Source organism: Poromitra crassiceps, assembly GCF_964638095.1.
Source record: "Poromitra crassiceps genome assembly, chromosome: 19".
Classification (NCBI taxonomy): domain Eukaryota; kingdom Metazoa; phylum Chordata; class Actinopteri; order Beryciformes; family Melamphaidae; genus Poromitra; species Poromitra crassiceps.
This window is the reverse complement of record NC_139646.1, coordinates 14,915,582-14,929,778: the sequence shown is the minus strand read 5'-3', so window position 1 is coordinate 14,929,778 and position 14,197 is coordinate 14,915,582. Positions and strand designations below refer to the sequence as shown.

At 43.7% G+C, this 14,197-nt stretch overlaps 1 pseudogene across 1 annotated transcript in view; it reads right to left on the bottom strand.

Annotated features, from left to right (window-relative positions):
* Nucleotides 1-1,572, bottom strand: part of LOC310793788 (prostaglandin D2 receptor 2 pseudogene) — a 6,556-nt pseudogene extending 4,984 nt beyond the window's left edge. The window contains exon 1 of the transcript XR_014553953.1: nt 1,460-1,572. The product of XR_014553953.1 is annotated as a prostaglandin D2 receptor 2 pseudogene (transcript). The remainder of the gene's footprint in view (nt 1-1,459) is intronic.
* Nucleotides 1,573-14,197: the final 12,625 nt, after the last annotated feature.

The following is a 14,197-nucleotide window of genomic DNA, read 5'->3' as shown; positions in this document are numbered from 1 at the left end:
ACGTCACACTCCCTCTGGAGTTTGGTGAGGTTTCTCCTATGGTGTGTTTAATCTGCTTGTGGTACAGATGCAAGTGATACATAATATGTGACTTGAACATACAGAACCTTGCAAAGGTCTTTTAGGCACCCTAGATGTTTTTAAATGTCTTCTTAGATGTTGATTCATCTCCACAATCAAACCAACACTCACACAGCGACCTGGAAAAAGTAATCCACACACTACTCTTCTCACGACTAGATGACTGTAACTCAATTCCTTTTTGGCATCCACCAAAAGTCACTCTCCTCCAACTAGCTCAGAACACAGCAGCTAGGATTCTTACGACATGGCTTCTCTCATTGGCTCCCTGTTTGGTTTAGAATCAATTTAAAATTTTACTGATTACTTTTACAGCACGTTTGGGTCTGGCCCCAGGCTACATAACAGATGTTGACCCCATATAAGCTGGTGCGCAGCCACTGTACGACGGGACACCACTCTCCCACTCACCCACCACTTCACCATACTGCCCTCTGGGCGCAGCTACAGGACCCTGAGGTGCAGAAGGGCTCCGATACCTGCAGCCATAGCAGCCCTAACCAAGGTGCCTCGCTGAGTGAGTCCTGCTCTTACCTGCCTGTTACCATTATATGCCACTGCGCTGTACCTCATGTCATGTATTGCACTTGAACTTTGACCTTTGTCCACCAAAATCTAATCAGCTAATCATTGAGTCCCAGTGGATGTTTGAGCAAATTTGAAGACATTCCCTCAGAGAGATCACGTTAACGAGCAAAACGGGCTGTGTGAGGGCACAGTGACCTTGAACTTTGAGTTCATCCTTGAGTCCAAAATTTTGGTAGGGTATACATTTACTGTAAGCATTCATGCATAAAAAATGCACGTTATCACTATTCCTGTTATACCAAATACTATTGTGACTTCCTAATGTTGTGAAACAACATCAAGTTATTTGGGGCTTTTCCATTGCCTCTGTATCATTCTGTACCTTTATTGGCCCTACTGTGGTTATGGTACAGTTTGTTTCAAATTAGAATACTGGTCGAGCGGTCCTGTTTGTGTCGGAGAGCTGTGTGCAGAAACCTGCATCTAAAGCCTGCCAACCTCTAAAAGTGGGTCAGTGCCAAATATGCCAATGGGGGAAAACACTGTGCATGCCAGTATGCCGAGCACTTTGTTAACAAAGGTCCAATGTGCTGCATAGGAACAGGAACAAGGAACTAACATGCTAACAAGGGAAGATTTGCACTGCTGGCTTCACTCAGCAGAGCAAAGATAGACCATGAAAAGTCAATATCCTAACTTGCAATGAAAGGGATACTGTCATAATCATAGTTCATCGGAAACACAAAAAGGCGGCATACTTCAACTTATTGCTAATGTGATCACAACATTCTTCCTCTGGTGAACTATGTATGCATCATGAATTTACAGTAGAAGATGAAGTAGCACTCACCAAGATGTTGGTTTGCATTCACAGAGCAAAGAAAGCAAAAAGATCTTCCAGTCCAAATTCCTGCTCTCCCTTCCTCTTTCTCTTACGGTCACACACACACACACACACACACACTCATCCCTCCAGGTGTGTCTCTTTCTACACCTCTCTGTTCTTTTGGAGACACACACCACCCCTTAACCCCCTCCCAACCCCTTTGCCCCGCCCCATATGCTGACAAGCTGGCTGACGAGTGTGTGTGAGCCATGGTGCGAGCATGTGTCAATTTGGATGGACCCGAAAATAGATTAAAACGGGTACTGTATAGGGCAGTGGTTCTCAAATGGGGGTCCAGGGACCCCCAGGGGTCCTTGAGGGGGTTCCAGGGGGTCCCCAGCCAAAATCGGGGTAATTTGTTTTCGCTATAATTCAATTCAGTAACACAATGACTATTTTGGTCATGGGTTTTATACACTTTCTGTAATAAAAGATCTAAAAGCATCAATCTTGTTACCATATGGGAGTCCGTGGGACAAAATCCTATCGAATGGGGGGGTCCGTGGTCTAATTTTTGTCAGTTTAGGGGTCCTTCATGTGAAAACATTTGAGAACCACTGGGGGAGATAGAGAGAAGCAGCAGGATATACTGTAGATCACAGTGAAAAACAGAAATGTGTAAACAAAAGCTTCGATTATATCAGCATATATCATGTGTGACTACCGGTATATACAGTCCATGTGTGACAGATCATCATTCCAAATCTAGACCCATCACTGCATCAGGGTTAGTTTGGTATTTCATTTTTCAGAATTCTTTGTTTTTATAGTTTCCACTTTGTATTTCAATGTCAGTTTAGTTTTAGTTTGTTTAGTTTTTCTTTTAGTTTATTTGTTTTGTTTATTACATTTATTTTGTGTTTGCCATAGGTATTGTGTAGCCCAGGGGTTCTCAAAGTCTGACACTGCGGGCCTCCCCTCGGCCCTCGGACAGAGCCTGGAAACCGACCCCCAGTTTTCGCTCAATCCCTAGATGCCTATATGGGATTGTCATTATGTTATTTGGCCCCATAGAGTAGACACTCAATAATAGAGCCAAGATAGCTGTTTGACTTCAGACTACATCAAATACATCTGTCTGAAGGCATTTATTTGTTTCTGACTCTGGGAGTCAAACACATTTAAGCTATTCTATGTGATCTCCTTTTCATAACTAAGCTAATACTTTTTCACTTCCATTCACTGAGCCTCCCCTGAAACTGTTTGCAGCCCCCCTGCTACATACAGATAAATGATATGAACTCCGTTGTATTTACTGTGCACTGCTATTCTAGTTCTGCACGTGTAATCTCAGTGCAATACATTTTTAACAAGTAGGCTGTACATAATACTGCATCACCATGCACATAGTCTCACCTGGATTTGGGGGAACATAAACTCATTTGGCTTTACACCCATCTCAGCTGTGTCACTGTGTATAACCTGCATAACCTATAATTGCACGTCTATAACCTGCAATCAAGTCTTACCACCAGAAATGCAGGGTTCAAAGACCCGACAAAAAACGACAATTAGAATTGCTGTTAGAATGTCATTCTACTGCTAAAAACGTTAACGTCATAGGCTATACAAATTGTAGCCTAGTACAGTCAGTTGTTCTCAAACCTTTTCATGTCAAGGACCGCTAAACGGACACAAATGAAATCATCTGATACGATTTTTGCTTCTTCTTTTTTTAGTTTTACAGAACGTGGACGGAACCCATGACCAAAATAGTCATACATTCTGTCATTGTGTTACTTATGAATGGAATTATAGTTAAGATAAAGCATTCCCCTTTTTGCTGGGGACCCTCTGAAACCCCCTCAAGGACCTCTGGGGGTCCCCCGGACCCCACTTTGAGAACCACAAACTTTTAAGATTTGTAAAACTGTGATAGTTCACACAACTCTAAGATTCTGTCATTACCAAGGTAACCTGGCACATTCTTGGTGCAGAACCTTTGCACAATGATTGTTTTGTGTGCAAACTATATATTTTTCACCAACTTGGCACATTTGGATAGGTTGAAGTTCTGATCTAGTCTTTTCATGCATTATTAACTGATGCACAGCTTTCACCTGCCCTTTTGTTCTATCCTGTCTCCAGAGAGCATCTGCCTCGTGGTGGTGGAAGCCTCTCACACACCTGCCCCCATCATTCAGGCAGTGTACAGCACCTCCTGCTGCTCACAGATAGTGGAGTTTGTCTCTGTCGATAAAGTTGGCAATGTGGGCAAGTGCTACCATTCCATTGTGTATTCTGGTGGCCCTCATGCCTTGACCCTCTCCCTACCACTGTGGTTGTGTCTGCCTTCATGGCCAAGAGTTGAGGGGCATACATGTCAAGTTATGTAATACTATATAAACGTATTTACTCTGCTTCAAATATTGGAAACAACATGTGGTGTTTACACTTTTTTGTATGTGACTGACATTTCACATTTTTCGGATATGATTTAAAAACAATACACTTTCTCTATAAAGTGCTTACAAGAACCATGGCAACACATTTACAGACCTTTCCTCTATGGGCAATTTCCCTCAGGCCTAGACTGAGTGAACATTTGCCAATTAGTACATTTTTTAGAGGTTGAGAGGATCACTCTCACACAACTACATGTATGAACTAGCTTGCTTAAGTGGCCAAATACACAATATATCTTTATCTATATCTATATAAATAAATGTAAATATTCATACCATGTTGTCCATGATCTTACGGATGGAATTTGTTTCTTAGAAAGTATAAATAGTGAAGTTGATGTCTATGAATTAATTTCTTTCTAAAGCATTTGCCTTTTCATCAAGGCAAAGGGTAGCTAGTAGCTACTTTCAGTCATCTAAAATAGGAGTTAGTCTGGATTGCTTTAACACATTTTTGGGCACTGGCTAATTAAATGTGTCATTTCACAGTTGTGGGAAAAATAGTTAAAAGTGTGTCAAAACCTTAGACTGGTAGTATATCAAAGTTGTTTCGAAGATTACTTTTCCATGCTTTGTTACTGGTCTGAAGATTAAATAGTAAAACAAACATGATAAAATGTGTTGTCCTGTCTTTACATCGTGTATGATGTGCAAATGCTATTCAAGGTACATATCCGAGTGTTGCCTGTTAACTTGACCATTCCACTACCTTATCAAATTCAATTAAATTACAGAAGCAATAAAACAGACAATCTGAAATGTTATACACAATGTATTTAGCCAACAAATCAAGCTAAATCTATATGTACAATTTTACAGAAGGTACAGTACATTTTTGCACAAGCAGTACAATAAACCCTAATTGCCTTCTGTCTTTTTCTTTTTACACAGTAGAATGAAAATAAATGAAGGGGAATCAAAAGTGGATAAACTCAAACTACTGACATTTTTCAGTGTAACAAAGCAAACTAACACATTTAATCCGTTTTCATACAGAGCATAAATAACTTAGAAGTTCAAAACGGTATGAGATTTTTTCATAAATTTATCTATACATAAAACTGGTGACAAAAATTATTTAAGATGAACTGATACCAACAGAAAATGTATTTGCATGCGAGCTCTAATGTTTTAATTTAATGTCCAAAACAAGGGTTCCATACACCTTAAGAGCTCCTTGGAGGTGATGTCATGAATAACCTTAACTTTTGTTTTATAAATAAATTATAATTTGTAACCTAGAGGCCCAAGAGATTTTTTAAAAACATTCTTTGCAGCATTCTTCTTAGCATTAACCCTATTGTTTTTACATAATTTTACCAACTGGGGGGAGGCCCACAGTCTCAGACTTTGAAAACCCCTGTTCTAGCAGACACATTGTTGAGCACTGATGACTTATGTCCCTGTGTGTGTATGCTTTTTATTTCACGTCCCCACTTTCCCATTATCCTGTTAAGGCGCAAACACCAAACACCCTGTAAAGACATACAGCTGTAGGCCATCAAAGAAATGCAATAAAAATAAATAAAATTAATGGTCATATTACGTAGAATTGAAGTAAATATAAAAAAGGATTTGTTTAATTTGCCACTCACATTTGTTTTACAAATGAATTTCTTCTCAATACTAAACTAGACAATCCCTTACTATTGATCAAATGTAATCACATAAGTTCATATCTCTTATTCTAAAATAACACTATTGACCCTCTATGGAACAGTTGCCATTTTTGGTGCTGACCTTTCAATCGTCTATTTTATGTACATTTTTCACGTGCTTCTTTACGTGACCTGATTGTGTGAACTTCTTAGAGCAGTAGGGGCAGGGATGTGGTTTCTCCCCTGTGTGGATATACCTGTGCCTTTTCAGATTGTTAAAGTCCAGAAAGCCTTTACTACAGAATTCACACCAGTGCCTCTTTTCCCCTTTGTGCCACCTCAAATGCACATTCAGTTCCACTACCCTCTTGAATCCTTTTTCACAGAGGTGGCAACTGAACGGTTTCTCTCCCGTGTGGACCCGTATGTGGGCTTCCACGTCTCTTCTCGAGTAGAATCCCTTGTTGCATATTTGGCAGATAAAGGGTTTCACTCTGCCGTGCACCATCTGGACGTGTTTGGTGAGGCCGAAGCGATACACAAAGCCTTTGCCGCACTTTGAGCAGACATGGATTCTCCCATTGCGGTGAACCCTGCCGTGCCGACTGAGAGTCTTGGAGTCTGTGAAGTTTTTCCCACAAAACGTGCATGAGAAAGGTCGACGACCTATGTGAAGGCTGACATGGCTCTCAAGGGCAGCCAGGCTACTGAGGATGCGACCACATTCCCCGCACTGGTTCTTGAGCAGACGCCCACTGACTGTTAATGGCTGTAATGGTGATACCTGAGGGATACGCCTACTGACTGATAATGGTTGTAATGCTGATACAATAGGCAGTGCATAAACGGGTATGGGGCTAAAAGAGGCACTCAGAGGGTTGACAACTGTACGAGAGGAAGAGGGGCACCCTTTAGAAGCAGATTTACGTCCAACTGTCTGGGATGGATTTGGTGAGGTGGCACCTATTTGATTTGGCGATGTAACTAGGCGAGGGCCGGTAGTTTGGGATCGCCGCCGCGGTGTTGTGGGGGCCTGGGCTTGATTCTGGGATCTTCCGTCTGTCTTTGCTGGTGAGCGAGACAGACTCCTCCCCCTTGTCAGTGGCGATTTATTGACTGACATTCTAGGAGGGATCCATACAGCTTTAGCCTTTGCTTTCTTCAAAGTCTCACGGCGGGCATGGTTCTCCTCTAACCGTGTTGTTCGGACTCCATTCTGCAACTTTGACTGGTTGGATTTTTTTATTTGAGCTAACTTCTTAGCTTTTGCTGCTTTAGCCAACGTCTTAGTGTTAGCCAATCTGTTCATCTTTTTAGGGCTGGTTACATTTTGAATTAATCTGTGTTTTTTAGCATCTGTGGATTCACCAGTCTTTTTCGGTCCAATACGATCATTAGCTAATCTGGGCCACCGAGGGCTGAGAGAAGTGGGCTCACTAGTAGCATTTTTACGACTAGGACCATCTTTACATAATCTAGGCCTTTTAGGACTGACAGAAGTGGGTAGACTAATAGTATGTTTAGGGCTAGCACTGCCTTTAGATAATCTAAGCCGTTTAGGACCAACAGAAGTGGGTTCACTGACAATCTTTTTAGTGATAGCACAATCTTTAGATAATCTAGGCCTTTTAGGACTGACAGAAGTGGGTTCATGGACAGTCTTTTGAGGGCTAGTTAATCTAGATCTCCTAGGACTGATGGAAGTGGGTTTGAGGGTCATATTTTCAAGAGTTGCAGCATCGTCAGCCAATTTGGGCTTTTTAGGACTGACTGCAATGGGTTCACTTGTAGTCTTTTTAGGACTAGGATTGATCGACGTGGGATTGAGGGTAATCTGATTGATCGACGTGGGATTGAGGGTAATCTGATTGATCGACGTGGGATTGAGGGTAATCTTTTCGGGAGTTGCAGCATCTTTATCCAATTTGGGCTGTTTAGGACTGACTGCAATGGGTTCACTCGTCGTCTTGTTACACGTCACACTGGCTAATCTATGCATTTCAGCACTGACAGGGGTAGGTTCTGGTTCTGCGAATGATTGTGGCTTTGATTCAGTTTTTCTCGCCTGCAAGCGGGCTCTCAGGTGACTTCGAAGTCGGACCACAATGGAATCTTTTTTCAGCGGTTTCACGTCATCAGTGCTGGTCTGTGTGTGAGCAGTTCTGGTATCCACAGCATCGCTGGAGAGGCCCTAAAAAGATAAATAAAAATGTCTTTAGCGTAGAAAAAAGAAATCATAATTGCAGAGGCATCATATTACATTTTACATTACCTCCAATTGCAAAACAATAATAAAAATAAAAGACTGAATTGCAATGGATAACCACCACTATTTCAAAAATAATCTTATGAATTTCAATATTTCATGCATGATATTACCTCTTGTTGGACATAAACGACAGGTGACACTGCCAGCTGTGCCAAGAACTGGGCTTTAGTCATCTGTAAATGAGGGTCAGATGTTGTGTCTTGGGTGATGGCGGTCAGCCTCAGGGGGGCAGTGATGGCGGTCAGCCTCAGGGGGGCAGTTGATGGTTTCTTTTGTATAACAGCTGCATCATTTGGTTGCACAGAGACATGCACATGTCTGCTGATAGGCGCCTTTTTCAAACTGGAGCTAGTTTCTCTAGATATAATTGGTGTCTTAGAAACGATGTCATTTTCTGCTGTAGATGCAGCTGCACGGCGAGTCCTGTTGTTGGTTGCTGGTGATTCTGCTAGGACTGCCGCGGACACCTTTGGAGGTAGACATGGTTGCACACACTTGGTGATAGATGAGTCTTTCAAACTGGGACACATTTCAGAGGATGATGATGATGATATCTTGATATCTGGGGCAATGTCCTTTGCAGATGCAGCCACAATTGGCTGAGTAGATTCGACCACCAGTGATGGTGTCTCTTGTACAGCAGTTGGTTCTTTTGACATTGCAGAGGCTTGTAGAGGCATGGTGATTGGTGCAGAGGCTTGTAGAGGCATGGTGATTGGTTCTTTTGACAGTGCAGAGGCTTGTAGAGGCATGGTGATTGGTGCAGAGGCTTGTAGAGGCATGGTGATTGGTGCAGAGGCTTGTAGAGGCATGGTGATTGGTTCTTTTGACAGTGCAGAGGCTTGTAGAGGCATGGTGATCGGTATTGCCTTTAAACAAGGGACATTTTTACTGGCTGATGGTGGCATCTCAGAAAATGGGATTATTTCTTTTGGAACTGCTGGTGACAGCGGAGTTGATGCTGATGGTTTCTCTTGTGTGGCACTTGGCTCTGGCCTAGGGATCGGTAAGTCCTTCAAGCTGGAGAGAGAGTTGGTAGATAGATTGGATGCCTTGCAAATATTATTTTCGTTGATGCATTGGGCAATTTCTTTCATTGGTGAAGGTAATGACAGCTTGGTCAATCTGACTACTGCGAGTGACTTCTCTCTGAAAACAGGAGGTCCCTTTGGCGGGCCAGAGGTCTGCATAAGCAGAGGTGAATCAGACTTCTTCAAATTGGAACAGGTTTCTGTAGATACCGCTGTCATCTTAGAAACCGTGGCAGTTTTTCTGGGAGATTCCAAATGGTCACATATATTATCCGACTCATGAGACACCGTTATAGCAGATTCAACTGGAGCGGTTGGTGTATCCATGGTAACACTCGACTGCTTTGACAAGGAAACAGGCAGTGGTGATGACACCGAAACAGGCGTTTCTGGCGACTGCTGCTGTCGTGTCACTAAAAAAGTCTGTGGGGCTACAGTGTACTGATGTTGCCTTGGAAACACAGCTGACATCTGTCTTGGTACTACAACTGTTACTTTTGTGCGTGATGCAGTCGACGACTGCTGATCAGTTGAAGGGGCAGTTGTCTGTGAAGTGACAGCAGACAGTGATTGCCTGGGTGTAACAATTATTGTTTTCAGAGGAACAGTCAAAGGGGAAGGGCTTCCCAAAGCTGTAGAACCTGGTGGTAACATCTTATTTTGTGCAGCTACAACTTTTGACACTACAGTAGAAAGATCGTTTGGGGACAGAGCAGCTATCGAATGGAGAGTAGATGAGGACACTGGTCTTTGCATGATGATTATTGTCTGACCGGTGGCATTACCCAAATGTTTACCATGTGTCACCAATGTTAGAGAGAGAGGGCGCTGTTGATGTGATTTCACATGTGTTGCTACAGTTGATGGCTGCATTTGAGACGCAGTCGTTTTGGAAGGAATGAGTGCATACGGGCGTTTTGGTATGGCAATAGCTTTTATGATGGTCTGAGCTACAGCGCTTGACTGTTGGTTTGGAGATACTGTGGTTTGAGAACTGACAGTGAATTGCTCTACTGATGGTTGGGCTGTTGACTGCTCTGCTGTGGGTAGACTGAATGATGATTGGGGAAGTACAGTAGGAGGCTGTGGAGATGATGGTGATGCTGAGGTTTGAGGGGATATGGAAGCAGGTTGCTGCTCAGGGGCCACATGATCAGTTTGTAAGGTATCCGATGTTTGCGGAGAGTCTTCTATTGCCAAGTGATACGCTGAAGCTTGAGCATCCATGGCTTCAACTAGTAACATTGCATCCTGAAGAGTTGGAGATGAGGCATGGCGTTCTCTAGGCTCAACTGATGGTGCTTCTGGCAACTCAGTAGATGGGCTCTTCGCGGTTTCAACTGAAGGCATCATTTGATTGGTTGGAGATTGAATTGCCTCTTCCTTAATTTCCATGGGCAATTGTTGGGATTGAGGGGGTTCCTTTTCTGAGGACAGTCGTTTGCTTGAAGATTCTGCTGAAACAGGCAGACAACTAACCTTGATCTTCTGCACACCTCTTGAAGGCTCTTGGACTGAGGCAATGTTAATGGATGACAATGAAATCAATTCTTGCACTGGCAGCTGAGATGTAGAGTGTCTTGCATTCTCCGATGGTCGTCCTGCTTCTGAGAAAGGGGGAGAACGGACTTCAACCTCCTCCACTCCTATTAAACTGGAATTCACTCCCTCCTGGTCTGTGGGAACATCAATAGATGGAGACTGAACTTTTTCTTCCACTGGCTGTTGCTGAGAATTACACATTTTTGCTCTCTTTGGTGGCCGTCCTCTTTTACGGCGTACCGACGACAACTCAGTCTGGGAACTAGCCGTAATTGCTGCCATACCAACTTCTAATTCTTGAGAAACTCTCTCTTTTGTGAGTGCTGCTGCATCTGACAACGGTTTCTTTGTGGAGGGCACATCTTCATCTGGTTGTAAAGCATCACAAAATTGTTTTACAAATGATTCACTCTCTCTTCGAAATGGCTGGTCAATTTCTGATGGTTGCCCTTTTTTGGGGAGCTGGGCCACTGACTGTGCAACTAACAATGGTCTTTCTACACATGTTGTAACTTTTGTCTGTGTTGATGTTTCCGTTATCTGTTGATTATCCTCCGGCTGTTGTTCCACTGCAGGGAGTGTGATGACTGGTATATGCTCTGGTTCAGATGCTTGGCTCTTGGCTCCTCCCGGCTCACTGTCCCCTGCCAAACGGGGTGTCTCCAAGGCCACTGGGGTCTCAACTTTCTGAAGCAAAGTCATTTTGTCTTCCATTGGCTGTTGCTGAGACTTATAGATGTTTGCTCTCTTGGGGGGCCGTCCTCTTCTACGGCGTACTGACGACAACTCAGTCTGGGAACTAGCCACAATTTGCGCCATGCCAACTTCTAATTCTTTTGTGATTGGTGCTGCCTCTGACAACTGTTCATTTGTGGAGGGCACATCTTCATCTGGTTTCAAAGCATCATACAATTGTTTGTTTACTGATGTTTCACTCTCTCTTTGAAGTTGCTGGGCAATTTCTGATGCTTCCACTTGTTCAGGGAGGTGGACCACTGACACTTCCTGTGCAACTAACGACGGCCTTTCTACAAGTGTTGTAACCTCTGCCTGTGTTGATGTTTCTGTTATCTGTTGATTATCCTCTGGCTGTTGTTCCACTGCAGGGAGTGTGATGACTGGTATATGCTCTGGTTCAGATGCTTGGCTCTTGGCTCCTCCAGGCTCACTGTGCCCTGCCAAACGGGGTGTCTCCAGGGCCACTGGGGTCTCAACTTTCTGAAGCAAAGTCATTTTGTCTTCCATTGGCTGTTGCTGAGACTTATAGATGTTTGCTCTCTTGGGGGGCCGTCCTCTTCTACGGCGTACTGACGACAACTCAGTCTGGGAACTAGCCACAATTTGCACCATGCCAACTTCTAATTCTTGAGACGCTCCCTCTTTTGTGATTGGTGCTGCCTCTGACAACTGTTCATTTGCGGAGGGCACATCTTCATCTGGGTTCAAAGCATCATACAATTGTTTGTTTACGGATGTTTCACTCTCTCTTTGAAGTTGCTGGGCAATTTCTGATGCTTCCACTTGTTCAGGGAGGTGGACCACGGACAGTTCCTGTGCAACTAACAATGGTCTTTCTAAAAGTGTTGTAACCTCTGCCTGTGTTGATGTTTCTGTTATCTGTTGATTATCCTCCGGCTGTTGTTCCACTGCAGGGAGTGTGATGACTGGTATATGCTCTGGTTCAGATGCTTGGCTCTTGGCTCCTCCAGGCTCACTGTCCCCTGCCAAACGGGGTGTCTCCAGGGCCACTGGGGTCTCAACTTTCAGAAGCAAAGTCAATCCACCATCTGAAGAGGGGTGGCTAATGGGAGCTCCTTCAGGTGCGATTCCTTGGATAAAAGCCTCTGGTGAGCCTAGGAGAGGAGGTGATAGCATGTGTGACAAGAGAGACGAGAGGAAAAACAAATGGTGAGGGTTATAACGTTAATTTGTCAACAGAACAAATTAAATTGAGGTCTATTAAATTACGTTTTTTTTTTTTTTTTTTACATTTTGAATATATTTTAAAGCCCCAATCAGTAACTTTTTCACCTTAATATAACAGCTTTTTAGTCATTGAAGATGGTACAGTGACTTGTAACAGGGAGAATGTCACCTCTATTGGTCACACACCGCCCTCCAATGGCCTCTCCTGGGACTAAGCAGACTAAGTTTGGTACCTGCGTCCCGGAGGCAGGCTGGAAGCAGCATGCACGCATGCGCTGTACAGCGGAAGCTCTGTCTTCAGGGGCCGGTTGCACCAACTGGTCTTACACTGGTCTTAAGCTAAGTTGGTCGTAACTTTACGACCTAACAGCTACGCCGGTTGCACCAAGACGACTTCAGCCTTATTTTCACTAAGACCAGGCGTAACTCCTACGCCTCGTCAGGAGGAGGCGTAGAGCCTGCCTGTAACAGAGATCTCCGCGGAGACCTTTTTGACCGTCATCGTCGTAACACCTCCAGTTCGCCGTCTTTGAAAGCACGACGTTAGATTATAACTAACTAGTTAACCTAACCCGCCTTCCAAAATGTTGCCGTTAGTTTTTTAGAAGTTAATACATAGAATTGGGAACGTTACATTCAATTTCATTCAGACTGACTCTGTCTGCTCAATAGCCGCCATTTTTCCCCCGGAGCGAGGGAGGATGGGAGGAGGGAGGGTGTTTTACAGTAGTGGCTGAGAGAGCGTAGTGGCATTTTTTGCAACATCATCCAATCAGGGTGCATTCCCTGGCAATTCACATGACGCGCATTGCTACGACCAGCATAGTTAAGACCAGACATAAGCCGTGTTGGTGCAACAGGCGTAAGTCCATGGTCTTAACTAAGACCGACGTAGGAGTTACGACCAGGCATAGTTAAGACCAGTTGGTGCAACCGGCCCCAGGAAAACAAGGACAAGGTGTGGATTTGCTACGAAAATGCCGTTTCACGTAACTATGGATTATTATTTCATCATGTGGTGAGTACCCGATGTCACAGCATGTACATAGAGCTTTCTGGCGCTGTGTTTTGTTGACTTTGAATGGCGATATCTATACCGATGCTATTGCACCCAGAGGGCACAGTTTCTCCAATAGCAAAACTTGGAAAAGCTGCTGAATGGGGCTTTAAGACCTCACCGCCACTTTCGTTACATCAGCGATAGGGTAAATCACCAGTTTCATCACGATACGATATTATATAGATTATTTGGATAACAATATATCTGCTGATATCACAAAGTCTCCCGATCAGGGGTGTAGGAGCTGTGCTCCCACACTTTTGCTCCAAGGGTTTGTTTTTACAATAGTAAAATGGGGGGGGGGGGGGGGGGGGGGGGGTTGTTCCTCATATAGGTGCACTCCCAGTTCTCCAGATAGCACTACACACCTGCTCCCGATATGAATTCAGGGGTCTGCGTCTGCGATCAATACGAGATGATATAAGCCCATTTAACACACTCAGCTACAATATTTAATACCTCATCAAATGGTGACTAAGACTTTTTAAAGGCCTTAATTTCCCCTAAATTGATTTGTCAACTTTTAATACTTTTCAAGACTCTGCGGATACCCTGTTATATGAGATCCAGTTTTAATTCCTCACCTAGAATTTCACTGGGCACTTGTCTGCAGACCAGAGCAGGTTCACCAACCTCCTGTTTCAAGACCAGAGCAGGTTCACCAACCTCCTGTTTCAAGAGCAGAGCAGGTTCACCGCCATCCTGTTTCAAAATATACAGAGGAAAGGAATGATCACAATCACATTCAGGTGGATGGCCAACACAAACTCCAATTCAACAATAAAACGATTTTTAATCTGCAAGTATCTAATACACACCCACCTCCTGTTTGATAAGTATAAATGCCATCTGAGAATGTCCCTCTCCATAT